Source organism: Anomaloglossus baeobatrachus, chromosome 5, assembly GCF_048569485.1.
Source record: "Anomaloglossus baeobatrachus isolate aAnoBae1 chromosome 5, aAnoBae1.hap1, whole genome shotgun sequence".
NCBI classification, from domain to species: Eukaryota; Metazoa; Chordata; class Amphibia; order Anura; family Aromobatidae; genus Anomaloglossus; species Anomaloglossus baeobatrachus.
In genome coordinates this window covers 529,234,572-529,257,514 of record NC_134357.1, presented here as the reverse complement: position 1 = coordinate 529,257,514, position 22,943 = coordinate 529,234,572, and the positions used below count along the sequence as shown (strand labels likewise).

General features: G+C 47.6%; 1 protein-coding gene across 3 annotated transcripts in view; it reads right to left on the bottom strand.

Annotated features, from left to right (window-relative positions):
* The window catches only part of LOC142312115 (uncharacterized), a 70,194-nt gene extending 47,926 nt beyond the window's left edge, over nt 1-22,268 (bottom strand). For all 3 annotated transcript variants that reach the window (XM_075350998.1, XM_075350997.1, XM_075350999.1), the window contains exon 1: nt 22,032-22,268. The gene's annotated coding sequence lies outside the window, so the exon portion shown is untranslated. The remainder of the gene's footprint in view (nt 1-22,031) is intronic.
* Nucleotides 22,269-22,943: the final 675 nt, after the last annotated feature.

Here is a 22,943-nt window from a genome sequence, read left to right as displayed (position 1 = left end):
CACCAAAAAGGGGGATTCCGAAGAAAGCGCAGCCAAATCAGAAACTCTCCTGAGAGAAGTTATGGCTACTAGAAAGACAACTTTCTGTGAAAGTCTAGACAAGGGAACCTCCCTGAGAGGCTCAAAAGGGAGTTTCTGCAAGGCCGTGAGGACCAGATTAAGGTCCCAGGGATCCAAGGGCCGTCGGTAAGGAGGGATGATGTGAGATGCGCCCTGCATGAAGGTGCGCACCTGAGCCAGTCGGGCGATACGCCGCTGGAACAATACCGACAAAGCCGACACCTGTCCCTTAAGGGAATTGAGAGACAGACCCAACTGTAGACCTGACTGTAGAAAAGACAGGATGGTCGGCAAAGCGAACGGCCAAGGAGCATGGCCGGAAGAGCGACACCAGGACAGGAAAATTTTCCAAGTCCTGTGGTAAATCCTAGCCGAGGAAGACTTCCGAGCCTGAGTCATGGTGGAGATGACCTCAGAGGGAATGCCTGAAGCCGTCAGGATCCAGGACTCAAGAGCCACGCCGTCAATCTGAGAGCCGCAGAATTCTGGCGGAAGAACGGACCTTGAGAGAGAAGGTCTGGGCGGTCCGGGAGATGCCACGGCACCTCTACGGACAGGCGGAGCAGATCTGGGTACCAGGCTCGCCTGGGCCAGTCCGGAGCAATGAGTATGACTCGACGGCCCTCCATTCGGATCTTGCGCAGAACCCTGGGCAAGAGCGCTAGAGGGGGAAACACATAGGCCAGACTGAACTGAGACCAATCCTGAACCAGTGCGTCTGCTGCGAAGGCTTGAGGATCGTGGGAGCGAGCCACGTAAACCGGAACCTTGTTGTTGTGCCGGGAAGCCATTAGATCTACTTCTGGAGTGCCCCACTTGCGGCAGATTGATCTGAACACTGACAGATGCAGGGCCCACTCGCCGCCGTCCACGGCTTGACGGCTGAGATAATCGGCCTCCCAGTTTTCCACGCCTGGGATGTGGACTGCGGATATGGTGGACTTGGAGTCCTCCGTCCACTGGAGGATTCGTTGAACCTACAACATCGCCAGACGGCTGTGAGTTCCGCCCTGGTGATTGATGTAGGCAACCGCTGTCGCGTTGTCCGACTGAACCCGAATGTGCTTGCCCGCCAATAGGTGGTGAAAGTCTAGGAGAGCTAGAAACACAGCTCTGATTTCCAGCACATTGATCGGGAGGGCTGATTCGGACGGAGTCCAAGTGCCCTGTGCTCGGTGATGGAGAAATACCGCTCCCCAGCCGGAGAGACTGGCATCCGTGGTGAGGATCACCCAGGACGGAGTCAGGAAGGAACGTCCCTGTGAGAGGGAGAGGGGCTGAAGCCACCACTGAAGGGAGTTCCTGGCCTGTGATGACAGAGCCACCAGCCTGTCCAAAGAAGAGATCCGCTTGTCCCAACAGCGGAGAATGTCCAGCTGCAAGGGACGCAGATGGAACTGGGCAAAGGGAACCGCTTCCATGGACGCCACCATCTGACCCAGCACCTGCATGAGGTGTCTGATGGAATGACGGCGGTGCCTCAGCAGAGAGCGCACCGCCAGACGAAGGGATTGCTGTTTGACTAAGGGCAACTTGACAAGTGCCGGCAGAGTCTCGAATTGCATCCCTAGGTACAAAAGTACCTGGGACGGGGTCAGAGTCGACTTGGGGAGGTTGACAAGCCACCCGAACTGAATTAGCGTGGTGACAGTGAGAGAGACACTCCGCTGGCAGTCTACACTGGATGAGGCCTTGACTAGAAGGTCGTCCAGGTAAGGAATCACTGCCAATCCCTGGAGGTGCAGGACCGCAACCACTGCTGCCATGACCTTGGTGAACACTCGAGGGGCCGTGGCTGGGCCAAAGGGAAGAGCCACGAACTGGAAATGTTCCTCTCCGATTGCAAAGCGTAGCCAGCGCTGGTGTGAGGCCGCAATAGGCACATGCAGATAGGCATCTCTGATGTCGATGGATGCCAGAAAATCTCCCTGGGTCATTGAGGCAATGACCGATCTCAGAGATTCCATGCGAAAGTGCCGCACCTGAACATGCTTGTTGAGAAGCTTGAGATCCAGGATGGGTCGGGAGGAACCGTCCTTTTTGGGGACTAGAAAGAGGTTTGAGTAGAAACCGCTGAACCGTTCCCGGGCGGGGACCGGAACAATTACACCGTTGGCCTGCAGGGATGCCACGGCCTGAGAGAAGGCGGCGGCCTTGGAGCAGGGGGGGGGTGGACAGAAAAAATCTGTTTGGCGGGCTGGAAGAAAAAAGGTATCCTGTAGCCGTGGGTGATGATATCCCGCACCCACTGATCGGAGACGTGTTGCAACCACACGTCGCCAAAGTGGGAGAGCCTGCCACCGACCAAGGACTGTGCTGGCACGGCCAGATAGTCATGAGGAGGCTGCCTTGGTGGCAGCGGCTCCTCCGTTCTTTTGAGGACGCGGCTTTGCGCGCCAGTTGGATTTACGATCCTTGGCGGTAGTGGACGAGGCCGAGGGCTTAGAGGATGACCAGTTAGAGGAACGAAAGGAACGAAACCTCGATTGGTTCCTGCCCTGGGCAGGTTTCTTGGCTTTAGCTTGTGGCAAGGAAGTACTCTTCCCGCCCGTAGCTTCCTTAATTATGTCATCAAGCTGTTCCCCAAACAGCCGTGACCCAGTAAAAGGGAGACTCGCAAGGTACTTCTTAGAGGAAGCGTCCGCTTTCCACTCTCGAAGCCACAAGATCCTGCGGATCGCGAGGGAGTTAGCGGAGGCCACTGCCGTGCGGTGAGAAGCCTCCAGGATGGCAGACATGGCGTAGGATGCAAAAGCCGAAGCTTGAGAAGTTAAGGCATCCATCTCAGGAATAGAGTCCCTGGATAGGGAATGAATCTCCGCCAGAGAGGCAGAGATAGCCTTAAGAGCCCACACTGCCGCAAAAGACGGGGAGAAGGAGGCTCCTGCCGCCTCAAATACAGACTTGGCCAGAAGGTCAACCTGGCGGTCAGTGGGATCCTTAAGAGAAGTGCCGTCAGCCACAGCAACGACTGTGCGGGCTGAGATTCTGGACACTGGAGGGTCTACCTTTGGGGACTGGGCCCAGTCCTTAACCACCTCCGGTGGAAAAGGGAAACGGTCATCTGAACTACGTTTCGGAAAACGTTTGTCAGGACAGGCCCTGGGCTTGTTAACGGTGGTCTGAAAGCTGGAGTGGTTAAAAAACATACTCCTAGGTTTCTTAGGAGAGGTAAACTGGTGTACCTCTACCAGAGAGGGTTGTTCCTCTGACTCATGTGGGTTGAGGTTCAGTACGGAGTTAATGGACGCAATCAAGTCACTAACATCCGCATCACCCTCAGACAAGTCAAAGGGGTACATAGAGGCAGAGTCTGAGCCCACAGTAAGTGAATCCTCCTCACCCTGCACCTCGGCTTGTAAATCAGAGCCGTGGGACGAGGAAGGAGAAGGGTCCGTGCGTCTCCGTTTAGGGGGACGAGGTCCTAGGACATGCTCTGAGGGCTCTGCAGAGCTCGGAGCCGCAGAGACACCCTGAGAGGGAGGCTGATGCATAGACAGCAGCGTCCGGGACAGCTGCCCCATGGAATCGGCAAACTACTTGGAAAGAGCTTGTGAAAAGGATGCTACCCAAGCCGGGGGCTCAGCCACCGGGGCCGGAGCAGCCGGAGGGACCCCTGCGGAGGCTCCAGGCTGAGACACAACCATATTAGCACAGGCATCACAATGTGGGTATGTGCTGGGCTCTGGCAGAATGAGCTTGCACGCAGTGCATATAGCATACATGTTTGCAGCCTTGCTCCTAGTGACAGACATGCTGCTGTGGAAGAAGTTCTGCAGCCAAAACACACTCCTGTAGAAAGCCTGAGAGTGTAATAAAAGTCCACAACCAGAGGTTGTGGCTTACCAGCCCTGCTCTCTGTGTGTCCTCCGGATTTCACCGCTCCCCTGTGAAGTGTCAGCCTTCCAGATAGTATGCAGCTGCAGCATCCAGCGCTTCCCAGTGTAAGAAACGCTGAGAAAATGGCGCTGGGAGAAGGAGGGGGGGCGTGTATAAGCCCAGGAGCGGGAAAAACAGAGGGCAGAGAGACACAGGGAGGTAGACAGGGGAGGGGACATCTCCCTAGAGAGGAGTGCCCTCCCCTCTGCTGGTCGGGCGGTGGGCGGCGCTGTATGCAAAACATGCAGAAGAAGCCAAAAACGAAACTAGGCCCAAACTGAAGCCGGGGCCTAGATTTTAAAGTGCGGCCGACGAGCAGGCACCGTCGGCGCGGTTCTCATGGGAAATTCCCAGAACCGGCCGAAATTAACAGTAACGCTAAGGCACATACTGTCCCCCTATTAAAAGTACCCGGGACCCCTGAAAAAACGTCTCAATACTTAGCTTTGAGACGCAGGGCCATGTCCCTGAGTGGGGGTTAACGCTCCTTCCAGCAGGGACCAGACAGGGCTGCGGATGGAGACCGGTCTTCTGCAAGCAGAGAGGACCGTGATGGCTCCCACTTCAAACAGAGCCTCGACAGAGGATGCGAAGGAGCTCGGCATGTGAAGGCTCCAGCCTTATTAAAATCAACCTTAACAGCACCCCGCAGAGTGGAGCGTGAAGGGACATGCCGGGAGTCCAGACTGGACCCGCTTTTCTTCCAATCTTTAAAAATTAAAATAAAAAAATCAGGAAATGAAAATGTGTGTGATCCTCCTGGAACACAAAGCGTTGAACTGGGTAGATTGTCATCCAGGGGGTGTATATAGCCCGGAGGGAGGAGCTACACGTTTGAGTGTAGTGCTTTGTGTGTCCTCCGGAGGCGCTAGCTATACACCCCATGGTTTGGGTCTCCCATGGAAGGAACGATAAAGAAAGTTATTTTTTGTTGCGCAGTGTAATAATTGGAAGATATGAGGAGATATAATGTGTAGATGTATGTACCATGTACAGTAGAACATAATCTGAATTACTAAGGACACATCTGACACCCATATGCACAGACTGGCTCCGGGTGTCCTATATGAATGTCCCCGTCCTCCCCGGGCTGTAATTTTCTATCACATTAGATCACACAGAAGATTGAGGCATCTTACCGCTAATTTGTTTGCAAAAACCCGAAGACAGGAGTAAATCGGTGCCAAAGTCTCCATGCACAGTGATTTGTTATGTTTTATATTACTCCAGATTTGTTGGATGCTTTTTTTCTGGCTTTTTTTAGGCTTTCGCGCATTAAATAAAAAACACCAGGAAAAATGGCAGGAGGTAAAATACTAGAAAAGCAAAATTAGCTCCAACAATGGTTGTAAGACAGTATGAATAGTCATGAGGCGCATGGTGCTCCTGTGTAACTGATGGTAAAGAGGAAGAGTCACATACAGTGGAACCTTGGTTAACGAGAACAATCCGTTCTGGGACTGTGCTTGTAAACCAAGTTACTCATTCAGCAAAGCAAGATTTCCCATAGGAAATCATTGCAATGCAGACAATTCGTTCCACAACTTGTTAAATGTCCCATCCTGGTGCCCTATTGTGCCATGGTAGCATAAAGCCCACATTCATGTACATTCACAACAATAAATAAGTACGCATGACTACAGAATAGATTGGCAAATGGTCGTGTTGTTTTATTAATGGTTACGTTAAAATACATAACTTTAGAATAAATAAGATAATTTTCCTTCAAATAAATAAATATACCAAATACCAAAATTACTCCAAAATCCACATATACATAACATACCAAAAATCCACCCAATAAGAATTGGGTGATTTTTTTCCCAACCGGTCTGAGCATCAAAGATGAGCAGGCCCCCCAAAACAACACAGCCATTGCTCAATTGCATACTGCATCCCCAGATTAAAAATATCAAGACCCACCTCTGATAAATAAACCCCATCCCCTCTATACAAACCCTGAATATAACCCTCTAAATCAATATGCCTGTATGAAAAACCACCTATTTTTTGCAAATACTTACTCATTGACCTATTCACTCTTTTCCGGATTTTCTCCATAAAAACGAGCTCCCTACTACTCCAAATAAAACGGGGTACTATTTCCGAAAAAATTAACAAAGCACTTGGAAACATATTCTGAATTAAAGAAAAATCCCTCATTAATTGCCCCATTAAATCAAGTGTTTTTATTCTACCTAGATCATTTCCCCCTATGTGAAAAATCAATAAATCAGGAGTAGGGTAACAACCTATGAACTTCTTAACACTAGCAACCAAATTTTCAATTTTCAAGCCCCTAATACCAAACCAAAAGACATTTACAGAGTCCAGATTAAATGAAAGGTTTTCTGAATAAATTCTACTTGAAGCTCTGATCTGAGCCCAGTGGATGAACGAGTGCCCGAACAGCCAGATGACTAGTGGGCCTAGAATAATTGAAGAAACAACATACATCAATCACAATAGATTAGGACGGATATATAGTTTGTACCTATTTGAAGACCATCTTCCAATATTGCGTATCTTCTTAACACCTAGACCCGCACCAGCAGCTTCTGTCGCAGCTCCAATTCTAAATGAATGGGATGAATAACCTCTACCATCCAGCCCCAGTTTTCCCAAGCATTTTTTTAAGATTGCAGAAAACTGAAACCGGGAAACAGAGGAACCATCCCTATGTAAAAATAGAACACCCCCTAGATCAGGGCGAATAAGAACCCAATTAGATAAATTAGAAACTGGACAAACTGAACAACCCGGTATGGCTTTTAATTTTAAAGAAACACCTTTCCCAAGTTGATCTGTTTTAGATTTTTTAATAAAAAGAAAAACAAACTGTCCTTTTACAACCATATCCTCCCGCAATAAACCTGATGAACTATTTCTATTAGCGGAAACCACTTCCCCTATACGTAATGCCGCAAAGAAAGAAACAACAAAAATGGCTCTAAATAAAATAAGCTCAAAGTGATCAACACAAACCTCACCGAGGATACCCCATAATCTCTTTAACAAATCAAAAGAGATCGGACGCCTAGTATCCGGCGTAAACGATACCCTCTTCAATCCCTTTAAACATTGGCACACTGAAAACTGCTTTAACAAAGATTCCCTTCCATTTAACTTAAAAAAGAACGAAACCCCTGATAAACTTTTATGAATAGAAGAATAACTATAACCACCTGCAACATGCAAACTAATAAAACGCAAAACACCTGAATATCAGATGAAAGAATTTCAAAGCCATTCGCCTCACAAAAATGCACCCACTTCAACCATGCATCCGAATACGACTTCCATGTAGCTGGCGACAAAGAATTCCTTATATAAAATGGGATTAGCTCCAAATTGCCCCCCATAAATGGGACGGGCAAAGGGTTGCTTCCGAGTCTGCCCTTGGCAGACACGCCCGAAATTCCTCCAACCTCTGAAATGATAGATGATCAACAGCAAGGTTAGCATTTAACAACCCAAAACGCGCCTTAAGCAGACTGTTATACTTAAGACACAGAAAAACCAGCTTCCTAAGCAAGCAACACAAAATTGGACACTTTGAAGAAAGACAATTTACTGAGAAAACCAACCCCTGGCTGTCCGAATATAACATAATACGCTTATTGGACAGCATTTCACCCCATAACGAAATAACCACAAACAGAAATAACTCCAAGACAACTCCTTTGCTTAATAATCCTTTCACACGCCAGTCACTAGGCCAGGTCCCTCCACACCAATGAGAACCAAACACAATACCATAACCAAAACCACTTGCCACACTAAACGACAGTGCTAGATCCATTGATGACACAAAGTCACTCTGCACACAACAAAAAACGTTAAATGATTCCAAAAATTCCAGCCATACCTGCAAATCAGCCTTAATCTCACTTGAAACTCTAATATGCGAATTCGCTGACTTCACCCCTTTGGTAGCATCATACAGTCTCCTAGAAAACACCCTTCCCATAGGTATAATCCTTAACGCGAAATTCAGACTACCTAACAGAGATTGAAACCCCCGTAAAGTAGCTTTCTCCATGCTCAACAAACAATTAGACCCCTTAACTTAAAATTTTTTTCCTGTGGGAGACTCAACTCCATTGTTTCAGAATCCAACACAATGCCCAAAAACTCTAACCTGGTACAAGGAAAAAACGTCTTATCATTTGCTAAAGGTACCCCAAAACTTGACATAATGCGGATGAAATTACCTAACAATTCTGAACAACTCCCTGACAGCCGATCCCCAACAAACAAAAAATCATCTAGGTAATGCAAAACCCCCCCTTCCCCCACTGATTCCTGAACTACCCAATGCAAAAACGTAGAAAAAGATTCAAAATAAAAACAAGAAAGTGAGAAACCCATGGGCAAACATTTGTCAAAATAAAACCCTGAATCAAAATAATAACCCAATGAATTAAAACCAGAAGGACAAACAGGTAGTAAACGAAAGGCAGACTTAATGTCAGCCTTAGCCAGCAATGCACCATTGCCAAACTTCCTTCTAGGGTACGATAAATGATGAATTACCCTAAATGAATTTGGTTCTTTTTTAGAAACAATCCCTAGCGGGGAAATTCTAAAATTAACAAACGGGGGAGACTGAAAATAACCTGCTACCCTACCTAATCCTTTTTCATTATCAATGTTCAACCTAACCGCGTCAAGCTGCACATTGACCGATTTTAAATTCTTAGTTACATTACACCCAACACCTAAAAATGAAGGCACATAAAAACCATCCCTAAAACCATCACGAATGAGATCCGCTTTCCCCTGATCGGGGAAGCGTCCTAACCATGGAAGCATTTTTTCCAGGCTCACCGGCGTCGGGGCCCTTGAAAAAATGCTCCCTGCCTCCAGACACCGGTACACTGGGCTGACCATGCTTCTTGAAGCATTTAAACAAGGGGTGCACCCCGCCACAGAATGAACACTCGTGGCGAAAACGGCAGTTACCCTGCCATTTGCACAACGACTCATTAAAAGCGAAGCACACCCCCCGCTTAACAATCTGACTTGTCGGCTGTCTAGAAAATGTGCTCCTCTGTGGCAGCATTACGTTAAGCCAAAGGCCCACATCCTTAATGCCCCACTTCAGAGACAAGTGCACAGATAATTTTTGCCTGAAGGCCTCATCATAATTAAGCCAGGCGAGCCCGCCAGAACTACGATAGGCCTCCAGTATTGTGTCCTGGTGATGAAATAACCCACTACCCATATGTGGGAACTTCTCACCAAGGACAGCAGCATAAATGCTGAAAGCCTGAAGCCAAGAAGGAAAAGACCTAAAATTTTTCTTCCTTTCATTCTCAGCCTCAACCTTATCAACCCTATGCTGCGGCTCTCTCACCGCTGGAAGGAGAGTAAACAAATCTATGTACTCTAACTTCCATATCTTTTCTTTAACAGAGGCACTAAGGTGAAATCCCAAAGGCGAGACTTCACACACTAGTGCCTCCTTTAAATGTGATTCAGCTAAACCCAGAGTCCCCTCCTGAGACACGTCAGGAATAAGACTCCCAGGCAGCCGACCACTATGCATAAAAAATTCAGACATTGTCTGAAAGACAACATCTTTCACAGATTCCCTATTACAATTAAGCAGATTAAAGTTCTCACCAGAGCGATCAGGCCTTGAAACCGATCCTCTTCCGGCGGTGTCCTCACAAAACGCCTCCCCGGCAGGGCTTCTCTCGCCTTCGGATCCTTCAGAAGCGATCCAGGCCAACAGCTCCACCGCAGCCCCAGCTGAGCTCTTTTGCAAGGGGCGCGGTAAAGAGCTCCGACCCGGCGCCGCTTCCGCTGGCGTAGTGGAAAGAGTCGCCGCTATCGCTGCTGCTGTCTCCGCGCCGCCTGATGATGCGGATTGCCGAGGCTGCTGGGAGACGCGTGATGATGCGGTCACTTGATCTCGTCGGCTCCGCCTCAACTCTCGCGATGCCGCTGAACGACCGCTCGCCGCGACTCCGCCTTCCCGCGATACTTCAGCCGCCTTCCTGTTCCGGACCCGGTCTTTTTGCGATGCAGATGTTCTCCTCGATCCTCCGCCCGACCTCCTGGAAGCAACACTCGGTAAGTCCGCAGCATCCATTCTCCTCTTCTTCTTCTTCTTCAAGACAAGCTGATTCTCGCCGACGCTCTCCACTTGAAAAGCTTCATCAGATGCCGCCGTCTCCGCTGCCGCCACTGACACCGAAGCTGGAACCTCCTCCGCCGCCGACCCGGAGCTCAAGCAGGACCGAAGCCAATCTTCTCCGCCTTCATCGCCGGCCCTCCGAAGCAGCTGCAGGAAGAGTGACTCCATGTGATTCTTCTTGCTTCACAGGTGACTCTGACACAGCTGACCAAAACAGCTGTTATTTATACAAAAATACTCCCGCTCAAAACCACCACTGACCAATCAAAATTTTCAAATTTGGGCGCGCCACAGGCTGAAGAAAACCTGTTCGCGTTACCAGCTGTAAACACAAAAATTAACCCTTTAGGGTTTCGCTAAAAATAATAACCAACCACCTACTACCATTTTAACAAACATGAGCAACATAAAGCATTAAAAAACTACCATAGGGGGCTCATGCCACCATGTAATCTCCAGGTTTATATACCCTGGCGATTTTCCATTCCACACACGCACACACACACAAAATGCTAACCTTACCTTCCGTTCCATCGCCGGTCTCCTGGAACTTGTAGTTCGCCCGTACAAGATGTGTATCGGGTAACCAAAGCGACCGATGCCGGACCTTCCGCACTCAGCGCTGTGTGGTATCCCACAAAGTGGTCATCTTCTTGGGATACCAGAAATATAGAGTATTTAGCACAAATGTAATTTTCTATGTATATTAAGTACTGTAGGATATTTTGAAAACCTGCGGACAGGCAGCACTCAGAGGGTTAAGTTTCCCCTGTGCAGTCATCCAATGACTGCAGTGGTAGGCGTCCTATGCAGGGGGAGGAGCTAACTGCGACTACGCGTGGAAGGATAGGGTCGGCTGGGAGACGGCAGTTGAGAGGAAATAGAGGGAGTTGACGTCCTCCATTTTGTGAGGAGTTTTTCTAGCGCATCGCGAGAAGAAAAGCTTCCCCTCAGAGGTCTGCCTGTCTGGTGTGGTTGAATTTACCAAAGTATGTGCGGAAAACACTGACCCGCTATCATCTGTAAATATTTATATCACCAGTAAAGAGACTGTTCATCACCGAGTTGTTTTATGATTAAATATTAACAATAACTATTACCACCATCAGACTCAACTGTGTCCCACACGAGGTTACCACAACTTTTGGTGTCACGAACAGGATGTTACCTCTGCGCCTTATATGCCCTGAAGAGTGGTAATATATGCTATTGATATTGAAGGACATTGATGAGAAAATTACCTCAGGAAGTGCCAGTCTTTACTGCCTTAAAGAATTTGTACTGCGCCACAGCTGTTGTTGCAAAAAGAGACTGTACCCATACCAGTGGCTGCTTTACTGGGAAATGTGACATCCTTTCTTCCTAAGCTGAAATTCCCTCCACTGCACCCCAACAAAAAGGGGAGAGGCAGGCAACAGCGAGGACGGGAAGAACTACTGCATCACACATACAGTGCTGTAAACACGTCTTCAGGAGAGGAGAGCAAAGTGACGAGCTGCAGCCCATCTATTGCTATGGCTCAAACAATGCCATAAACAATGCCTTACTACTTTGGGGTACCCTGGCTCCCCAGCTATAGTGGAGAACCCCACACATTAACCGACTTTAAAGAGAAAATGCAGGCAATATTCAGATTGTACCCAGTAAGCCCGGAACAAAAAGTTGAGTTACTGATTGGTCAGCTAGGGGGCGCTGCACTAAGGAAAGTTAAATCTTGGCCTTGTAGTGTAAAGAAAACTGCTGAAGAAATATTAGACAGGTTAAAAGTTATATTTGAAACAAGAATCCTGTCAGACTTAAAGATGCGATTCTTTGGAAAAAAGCAGCAGTCCCATGAATCTTTAAGAGATTTTGCCCTCAGTTTACAGGAAGCTTGGCATATCCTTGAGCAGGCTGATCCCTCTGAAGCTATTAATGCTGATCAAATTTTAAAGGAACAATTTATTGAAGGTGTAATATCTGACTCTACAAAGTTACAGTTGAGAATTCTGGCACTACAACATCCTAATAGTGATTTTTTTGGATTTTAAAGAGACTGCCATAAAAGTATTGAGTCCAAAGGATGCATATAAAAGTGTGAATGACCAAGAATATGCTGTATGTGCCTGTGCCAAACCTGTCGTTGTTCAGTGTGCTCCCCAGAAGGTACAAGACCCTACTGAAGAGCTTCGTGATCAAGTTGCAGAACTAACCAAAAGTCTCGCAATCCTGTGCAAAGAAGTAAAGGAGCTGAAACACCAGCCCAATCAAGAGGACCATCTTTAACCGGAAGTTACCATCCAACAGTCCCCGGGACAACTACTACCGGACAGGTAGGAGACCTACTGACAAATTTGATTCCCTAGGTCAGCCGATTTGCCGCAAATGCAATCGTAGTGGCCATATAGAAAGAGAATGCCAGCCTTTAAACTGGAGGTTTCTGAGGCCAAGGACCGACCCTCAGGAGAAGAATGCATAGGTCCAGATGATCGTGACTGGGGCCTAAAATATGTTGGGTACCACCCCATCATTCCAATCACAATAGATGGAATCCCCTTTCCAGCACTGCTCAACACTGGCTCACAAGTTACCACCATCCAGCTACCACAATATAAACGATACTGGAACACAGACCAACTAGCAAAATTACCTCTGCTGACCTTAACATTATAGCTAGTAATGGACAACCTGTTCCTCAAGTGGGCCACTGGGAAGCTACCTTAAAAGTTGGCAGAACTGAGTTACCTCACCAAGGCATTATTGTAGTAAATACAGGAGAAGACTTTTTTCCTCCTGTGGTCTTGGGAATGAACATATTAAAAAATTGTTTTGACGAAGTAATCGAAGGCATGACTTATGCACTTAATGCGGCTTCCCCCAAGAAAAAGAGAACAATTCAGAAAACGCTTCGTATACTCATTAGCCATCAGAAATTCACTAATTCCAGAGGAGAGATAGGCTCTGCCAGGATTATGGACTCAAGGCCTGTGGTTCGCCAACCCCATACAGAAACTATGGTGTGGTGTAAAACGAAGATGGGTCTACAGGGTCAGAACTATGAAGTCCTGATTGAACCAGTGAAATATAAAGATGATACAGTCATTGTAGCTGCAAGAAGTCTAGCTAATGTAACTCACGGTCGAGTACCGGTGCGTCTCATAAATTGCAGTAACCAAGCTGGGACCCTGCGCAAATATACTACTGTAGCCAAAGTGAGTGGGCTTAATTATAAAGATATCCTCCAAGTGTCTCAATATTCTACCCAAGTGGAAAATTCTCCAAGTCCAAAACTAAGGAGGAGTGGTGGCAAGAGCTAGACATAGGTACTGATGAAACCCCAATCACACAAAAGGAAGAAGAGAGTTGCCAAAGAGTACCAACATATATTCAGTAAGTCATTTGACTTTGGAAGAGTCAGTACAATCAAACATTTCATCCCCACTGGCTCCCATCCTCCAATCAAAGAAAAGTACCAACCTATACCTCCATCCATGTATCAGCCAGTGAAGAGAATGATACAAGAAATGAAAGATGCTGATGTGATTAAAGACAGTCGAAGTCCTTGGGCCGCACCAATTGTTCTCGTCAAAAAGAAAGATGGAAGTATTCGGCTATGTGTGGATTATCGCAAGCTCAATAACATTACCCATAAAGATGCATACCCATTGCCCAGAATAGAAGAATCTTTGACTGCCATGAAAGCAGCAGCCTATTTCTCCACCCTAGATCTCACCAGCGGGTACTGGCAAGTACCCATGGCTTCAGAGGACCAAGAAAAGACTGCATTCACTAACCTTATGGGCTTGTTTGAATTCAACTTTATGCCGTTCGGCTTGTGTAATGCCCCTGGAACCTTTCAGAGGCTTATGGAATGCTGCTTGGGTCACAAGAATTTTGAAACTGTGCTGTTGTACTTAGATGATGTAATAATTTACTCCAAAACTTACGAAGAGCACCTCTAACATCTCACCGAAGTCTTTGAAGTCCTAGCCAAGCATGGCCTGAAAGTCAAACCATCCAAATGCCATCTACTAAAATCCAAGGTCCAGTACCTGGGATACATAGTGTGGAAGGAGTTATTCCAGATCCGGAGAAGACTGCCATAGTAAAAGACTGGCCTATCCCAACCACCATTAGAGAAGTCCGCAGATTCCTCGGATGTGCCAGCTATAGGAGAGTCATAAAAAAATGTACCCGGATTGCTGCTCCCTTACAAGAGCTCCTAAAAGGACAACCGTGTCAGAAGATGTGCAAGAGCCCCATTCAGTGGACGCCAGAACTAGAAAAGTCCTTCCAGGAACTTAAGGTGAAGTTAACTGAAACCCCGGTCCCTGCCTATCCAGACTACAACATCCCATTTCATCTGTATACAGATGCCAGCCACCTGGGATTAGGTGCAGTGCTAGCCCAGGTCCAAGACAGCAAAGAAAGAGGCATCGCCTATGCCAGCAGATTCCTCCGACCAACTGAAAGAAATGATCAGAACTACAGTGCATTTAAGGCTAGTTTCACACTTGCGTTGGGTTGAATCCGCTGGGTCCGTTGCTGCGTCGTTTTGACGCATCCGTTATTTTTGTGGTGTCAACGGATGCAACGGGTCCGTTATTTCACAGGAATCCGTTAGCTGATTCCTGTGAAATAACGGACCGTTGCATCCGTTTGGCGTCCGTTAGGCGTCCGTCTAACGGAATCCGTCAGCTCTGTTTTATTTCTTTTTTTATTTTTTTCCATTTTGGGCATGCTCAGTATAAATTAGCAGAATCCAGCAGCGGATTCCGTTGTTAAGCACTTAGCAACGGAATCCGCTACCATAGGGAACCATTATAAATTTTAACGGAACCAACGGAGTCCGTTGGTTGGCGCCATTTTGACACAAGCATTTAAGGGTACTTTCACACTTGCGTTTATTTCCTTCCGTTAACGGATTCCGCTGTTTCCCATAGACTTGTATGGGTGACGGATTGTACCAAAAGGACCTGCGTTGCTTCCGCTGGGCGACGCTCCGTTGCTTCTGCTTCCGCCCAGCGGGAAGAACGCAGCATGTAATGTTATTTTGAGCAGCGGAATCCTCTGGATTTCACTGCGCATGCTCTTTTTTTTTTTTTTTAAATCAAACTTTATTTTGGCTCGCGGTGGCCGAACGTTCAGCTGAGCGCCCGGCCGTCGGCAAGCGACAGCGCTCAGCTGAACGACCGGCCGCCAGCATGCCCGGCTGCCGGCAAGTCACAGCGCTCAGCTGAGCGCCCGCCCGCTGGCATGCCCGGCCGCCGGCATGCCTAGGCGCCGGCAAGTGACAGCGCTCAGCTGATCACCCGGCTGCAGGGAGCGCTCAGCTGATCACCCGGCGGCCGGCAAGTGACAGTGCTCAGCTGATCACCGGCGGTCGGCTGCAGGGAGCGACCAGCTGATCACTTGGCGGCCGGCTACTGGGAGCGATCAGCTGATCACTCGGCGGCCGGCTGCAGCGAGCGATCAGCTGATCACCCGGCGGCCGGCTGCAAGGAGCGATCAGCTGATCACCCGGCGGCCGGCTGCAAGGAGCGATCAGCTGATCACCCGGCGGCCGGCTACTGGGAGCGATCAGCTGATCACCCAGCGGCCGGCTGCAGGGAGCGATCAGCTGATCGTTCACAATAGTCTGTCGCTGGTAAAACTGTAAAAAAAAAAAAAAAATCAAAACGAATTGCGTTGTTTTGCAGCATCCGTTGTGCCACTATATGCAACACATCCGTTGCATCCGTTACACAACGCAATGCAACGGATACCGTTCAACGCAAGTGTGAAACTAGCCTAACGCTACATTCTGCGTTGCTTCCACTTGGCGGAAGCAACGGAGCATCGGCCAAAGGAAGCAACGCAGGTACTTTTGGCACAATCCGTCATCAATGCAAGTCTATGGGAAACAACGGAATCCGTTAACGGATTCCGTTGTTTCCCAAGACAGCGGATTGCGCCAAATAAAAAAAAAAAACAACGCAAGTGTGAAAGTACCCTAAGTTGGAATTCCTTGCACTAGTGTGGGCTGTCACAGACAAATTTAAGCATTACTTAGCTGCAACTCCCCTCATTGCTTTCACTGACAACAACCCATTGTCGCAGTTACATTCTGCCAAACTTGGAGCCCTTGAGCAGAGATGAGCCTCCGCCTGGCCAACTACCAGTTTGTCCTGAAGTACAGAGCAGGTCGATGATCTAACACCAATGCTGATGCCCTATCCAGGCTGCCCACAACAAAAATACCCCGTTATGAGGACGAGTGGGAAGAAGTGGAAATGCCTGCCTTTTACTCATGTTACCAGACAAAATGTGCAGAAAGTCCCAAAACCTCCTGTTTCTGAACCCAGCTCCAGACACTCAGTGAGCCATAATTGGGCTGAAATTCAAAAGGAAAGCCATACCTTCAGAACTTTATGGAAGTTGCTAGAATCTATACAAGCAAAATTACCGGTGAGCTACAGGCAATCTAATCCAGAACTTTGTCGATTATGGCGACAGAGAAAACGTATACAGTACCACAAAGGAGTGTTAGTACGACGCAGTGTGAATCCCCACACTCATGAGAGAGTCTTCCAAATAGTTTTACCCAGACAAGATGCCAATCTCATTCTAGAGGCCTATCATGACAAGTCCGGACACTTTGGTTGCCAAAAGACTGAAATGACAATCCGAGAACGCTTCTATTGGATAGGAATGAGACAAGACATTGACAAATGGTGCAGAGAATGTATCACATGTACTCTAAAGGGGGCTTTACACGCTATGACATCGCTAATGCTAAGTCGTTGGGGTCACGGAATTCGTGACGTACATCCGGCCGCATTAGCGATGCCGTTGCGTGTGACACCTATGAGCGATTTTGCATCGTCGCAAAAACGTGCAAAATCGCTCATCGGTGACATGGGGGTCCATTCTCGATTATCATTACTGCAGCAGTAACGAAGTTGTTCCTCGTTCCTGCGGCAGCACACATCGCTGCATGTAACGCCGCAGGAACGAGGAAGCTCTCCTACCAGCCTCCCGGCCACAATGCGGAAGGAAGGAGGTGGGCGGGATGTTACGTCCCGCTCACCTCCGCTTCTTCGCAGCTATTGGGCGTCGATTCAGTGACGCTACTGTGACGCCGCACGGACCGCCCCCTTAGAAAGGAGGCAGTTCGCCGGTCACAGCGACGTCGCTAGACAGGTAAGTATGTGTGACTGCTCTGGGCGATGTTGTGCGCCACGGGCAGCGATTTGCCCGTGTCGCACAACAGATGGGGGCGGGTACCCACACTAGCGATATCGGTACCGATATCGCAGTGTGTAAAGTGGCCTTAAGTAGCAGAGAAGGTATGGAATAAAGAGCTCCCCTGCATCCCATTGAAACACATCATCCTCTGGAGCTTGTGGCCCTTGATCATGTCAAACTGCAACTCAGCCGTACTGGATACCTCTATGCTCTGACCATCATAGACCACTACACTAAATTTGTTGTGGCCGTGCCTGTCAGAGATCTGACTGCTCGAACCACTGCTGAGATGTTTTTGAAACACTTTGTGACACCTTATGGATATCCTGAGCAGATTCTGACAGATCAAGGTCCAGCATTTGAATCGGATTTATTCCAAGAGCTGTGTGCTCTCTATGGCTGCAAGAAACTTCGGACAACCGCTTACCATCCCCAATGCAATGGCCTGTGTGAGAGGATGAACAAAACTTTGATTGACATGATAAAGAATGTTCCATCCCAAGAAAGGAAAGAATGGCCTGAGGTACTGCAACAGTTAACTTACTTATACAACAATACCATTCACTGTTCCACTGGTTATACTCCATATTACTTGATGTTTGGTCGTCCAGGGAAACTGCCTGCAGACCTCCAGCTAAATGTTCAAGTAGAAGCTTGCCATAATCCCCTTCCAGAGACAGATTGGGTTGCGGGCCACCAAAGACGTCTGAAAGAAGCTAATGAAATCGTAGAAGACCGCATGAAAGCTGTCCACCAAAGGCAGGAGGATGATTTCAATGCTTCAGCCAAGGCCAAACCATTACAAGTTGGAGACAGAGTTTGGGTTAAAAAGACCCGCCGCTCTCACAAGCTGGATGATCAGTGGGAATCCTGCCCTTACGTCATCAACAGTATCCCGCTCCCAGGGGTGGAAGTGTACAAAATTGCCAGTGAAGATACTCGGCAAGAAAAAGGTGGGTCATCGAAGCCAGATAAAAGCTAGCATTTCCCAGGAAGCTACAGTTCCTCCAGTTTATACCAGGACTGTGGAGTCGGTAAACCAAACCTCGACTCCGACTCCTCAATTTCTCTTGCACCGACTCCTACATATATTGCTTATAGTTAGGTGAAAAATTTATTGTAATACATTAACATGTGTATGTGAACATCAGACATTTAATAATTTTTATGATACAATAATCAAGATATTTGGATAGAACATAAAATATATTTATTGGAATACAACTTTAGAACACAAAAAACTGTAATAAATTGTAAATATGTAATACACTATGTAATATACAGTAGATTACATATATATCTTGTGTATGTATATATATATATATATATATATATATATATATATATATATATATATATATATATATTACATATTGCATTACATATTTACAATTTATTAGTTTTTTGTGATCTAAAGTTGTATTCCAATAAATATATTTTATGTTTTATCCAAACAAATATCTTGATTATTGTATCATAAAAATAATTAAATGTCTAATGTTCACATTGTACTACAATACATTTTTCACTTAACACTAGAACTACTGGACTCGTGACACCTATATAGAAATACATAGTGCAAAGTAGTCAAAATGACTACCTCAGTAGTTCTAGTGTTAAATATAAGTATAAATATAAAATGCTATTATTTAGTAAAATATTCAGCACATTCTGCATTGCACTACTGTCCCCAATTTATTACATATTTTAGGAGTCGGAGTCGGTGCATTTTATACCGACTCCACCAAAATGAGCTCCGACTCCACGACTACGACTCCACAGCCCTGGTTTATACCCCTGTTGCACCAGAGAAGGCTTCCAGGGCCTCCACTATCCCACTTGTTTGGCTTCATGCCCCTGTCTTCAGTTTATTATGCCAGCTCCTACTTCTCCACTAGAGGGTGCTGACATAACTCCTGCAGTAGGTTCTCAGGGGATGCCCTCTACAGTTGAGGAGCCAGGAGCACCATCCACCTATGAAGAGGAGTCAGTACCTGCTCTACGGAGATCTGAACGAGCAACCAAGGGACAGTTACCTGCTCGTTACCAAAAATAATTAGTCGCTTCCTATCTGTACAGGAGAGACTCTGCATGTGTGGTTCCGATAGAGACATATATTTGCCGTGTAATAAGAGAGACTCTGGCTTAGGAGAGCCTTATTACTGCTATACTGTGTCCTAGCACTCCTAAAAAAGAGCTTGGTGCAGAAAGTTTCTTTATGGTCTGTGTGCCCCGACTGCACCCAGGGACCAAGCAAAGAAGTTATAGCGGGTTAGCTGTCATCCTGTTTCCCACCGAGTGGGGGTTGTTTCTACAAGGATCTTCAAGACAAATGGACTCCTTTATTATGGTTACATGCTGTTTTACTTTGCATCCAGATGTTGAGGGGTTTTTATGTGTTTTTGTAGGTCTTCAAGAAGCCAAGAATAATTTAAGCAACAGTATTCATTGAAATAATTTATTTGTATGTATGTTGTTCCTTACTGTTTTTCAGATGTGTATGTGTCGGGGACGACACTCTTCAAGAGGGGAGACATGTGGTATCCCACAAAGTGGTCATCTTCTTGGGATACCAGAAATATAGAGTATTTAGCACAAATGTAATTTTCTATGTATATTAAGTACTGTAGGATATTTTGAAAACCTGCTGACAGGCAGCACTCAGAGGGTTAAGTTTCCCCTGTGCAGGCAGCCAATGACTGCAGTGGTAGGAGTCCTATGCAGGGGGAGGAGCTAACTGCGACTACGTGTGGAAGGATAGGGTCGGCTGGGAGACGGCATTTGAGAGGAAATAGAGGGAGTTGACGTCCTCCATTTTGTGAGTAGTTTTTCTAGCGCATCGCGAGAAGAAAAGCTTCCCCTCAGAGGTCTGTCTGTCTGGTGTGGTTGAGTTTACCAAAGTATGTGTGGAAAACACTGAACCGCTATCATCTGTAAATATTTATATCACCAGTAAAGAGACTGTTCATCACCGAAGCGGAGTTGTTTTATGATTAAATATTAACAACAACCAGGGCCGGCTGCAGGTTTTTGTGGGCCCCGGGAGGAAGAGTCCCAGTGGGCACCATCCACACACAGACACACACATACGTACACATACATATACATATTTAAAGACAAACTTACAAAAATACATATAGAACTGACACATCTATACAGTCATATACACTGACATACATAGATACACATCATACATGCATACAGACACACACAGCTCTGCTGGATACATATGGACAGACACACACATCTCTGCTGGATACATTCATACAGACACACACAGCTCTGCTGGATACATATAGACACACATAGCTCTGCTACATACAGACACACATAGCTCTGCTCCATACACACACACATAGCTCTGCTACATACATACCCACACAGCTCTGCTACATACATACAGACACACATAGCTCTGCTACATACATACAGACAGACACACATAGCTCTGCTGCATACATACAGAGACACTCACGCGGCTCCAGGGGCCAGCACATACGTCACCGGGGGGGCATGGCATACACCTAGGGGGGAGAGAAGCCCATACAGCTCACCGGGGCCCATAAATCGGGGCGGGGAGGGCACATACTGCTCGATCATGGTGGAGAGGGGGCCCACACAGTGCCGGAAAGAAGTGCTGTGGGGTCGCTGGCTGGCACTGCGCCTCCTTTATCTGTGGGACTGAGCAGGATGCCAGTCGGTAGCTCCGCCCACAAATGAAGTTCAAACCAGGAGGTCTGCATGCCTTAAAGGGACGGCGCCGCAGATTCCTGCCGAGCACTGCGGTCCCCGGAACTCGGCCCGGGGGCAGCAGAACTAAGGCGAGTGGGACCCGGCCAAGAGGAACCAGAACTGACGAGGCCGAGTGGGCGCCCCCGGCTCTCCAGGGCCCCGGCATTTGCCCGGGTATGCCGGGTGCTGACGCCGGCCCTGACAACAACAATAACTATTACCACCATCAGACTTTACCGTGTCCCACACAAGGTTACCACACGCTGCCTTTGAGTAGCGCCTGACAGGGGAAGGTCCTCCCTCGTCGCGATGGTTACCGGATACACATCCTGTAGAGGGAGGACCTTCCGCTGTCAGCCGCTACTCAAAGGCAACGCACTGGCCAATCAGAGGCAAGCGGCTCATGCTTTTGATTTCATCGCGCTGAGTGCGGAAGGTCCGGCATTGGTCGCCTTGGTTACCCGATACATGCAAGTTCCAGGAAGCCAGCGAGGGAATGGAAGGTAAGGTGAGCATAATATGTGTGTGTTTGTGCGTGCTTGTGTGTGTTTCTGTGGACTGCAAGAGCGGGTCAGAGCGCGGTGGATGTACGGAACCGGAAGTGTGTGCGGTGAGTATTTGCTCGTACAGCAAAGCATGCTCGTAAACAGAGTTACAAATTTACAGCAAGCTTTGCTCGTTAGGAGAAATACTCGCTAACTGGGTTACTCGTTAATAGAGTTGAGCGGATTGGCTATAATCCGGGTCCGCCAAAGTCCGAGAGAGAGAGAAAAAAAAAACGGATCCGGATCGTGCACCCCGGATCCCGGTCGGACTTGGATCGGAACCGTGCGGATCCGGATTTTTCTGATCCGGGTCCGTTCAACACTACTCGTTAACCAAAGTTCCACATCCACTGTATATATGTGTGTGAGTGAGTGAGGAGGGATAGCAGCCTGTGCTGGTATGGCCAAGAGTTAGGTGTATGGGGCCGTAAGTAATGAAGGGTTAATGGGGAATCTCCACATACCTCCTCCTGCAGAGCCGCACACTAGATGGTAGACGCTAGACTGTATGGGCTCCTTCAAGGTTAGTGGGCGTGGTCGGCATGGTTGGTGGGCGCGACGGTTGTAGTGGTTTCTCCCCACCACTATAATCATGGAGGCTCCGCCCCCCCTGGAGATCATACCCCCCTCAGACCCCGTATCTACCGTATTATAAACAAATCCATGCCCGCATTGCTTCCTGGTGTCAGCTACGTTGGCGAACGTCCCGCCCCTTCTGGTCACGTGGACATGACGTCACCAGACGTCCCTTTAGGATTTAACCGTTACCCTAGATATATGGCAGCTCTGTTCTTACAGGACCTGTGATGATGTCACATGGAGGGGAGGAGTCAGGGGTCACATGATCAGCTCCTCAGTGTGTGCAGTAGTGATGGGTAAAATGCGATTTTTTTGGTGAGCCGGCTCTTTTGGCTCCGAAAACGGCTCTTCATTTCCTATTACCTTTGGCTTTAAATTTGAAGCCCAATTCTGGTATGTTTTAACCCATGATTGTACCTTTTAGTAAAAATCTACACATGCCAATTTATGACATAAAACAGAATAGTTTCCAGAATAACCAGATTTATATTATTTGCTGTAAAAACTTTAACAAACACAATGTTTGATAAAAAAAAGTGCAGAAATCAAACAAGTGCAATTCAATGAGCTCAACACTACTGGCAATTGTATGCAGAATGGGATGTGATGTGAGAGGCTGCACTGCCTTGTATAGGACTAGTTCTGTGCATGAGGTTGGTCCCTCAGATTGGCACTGCTATCATGTAACAGGGGCTGCTGGGAGGTTATTCACCAGCAACAACAGAACCATTCCAAGCTGCACTAGCTAATGGTGCATTTACACAGTCGCTGCAGCCCCCGAGCCTGCGATCCAGTGA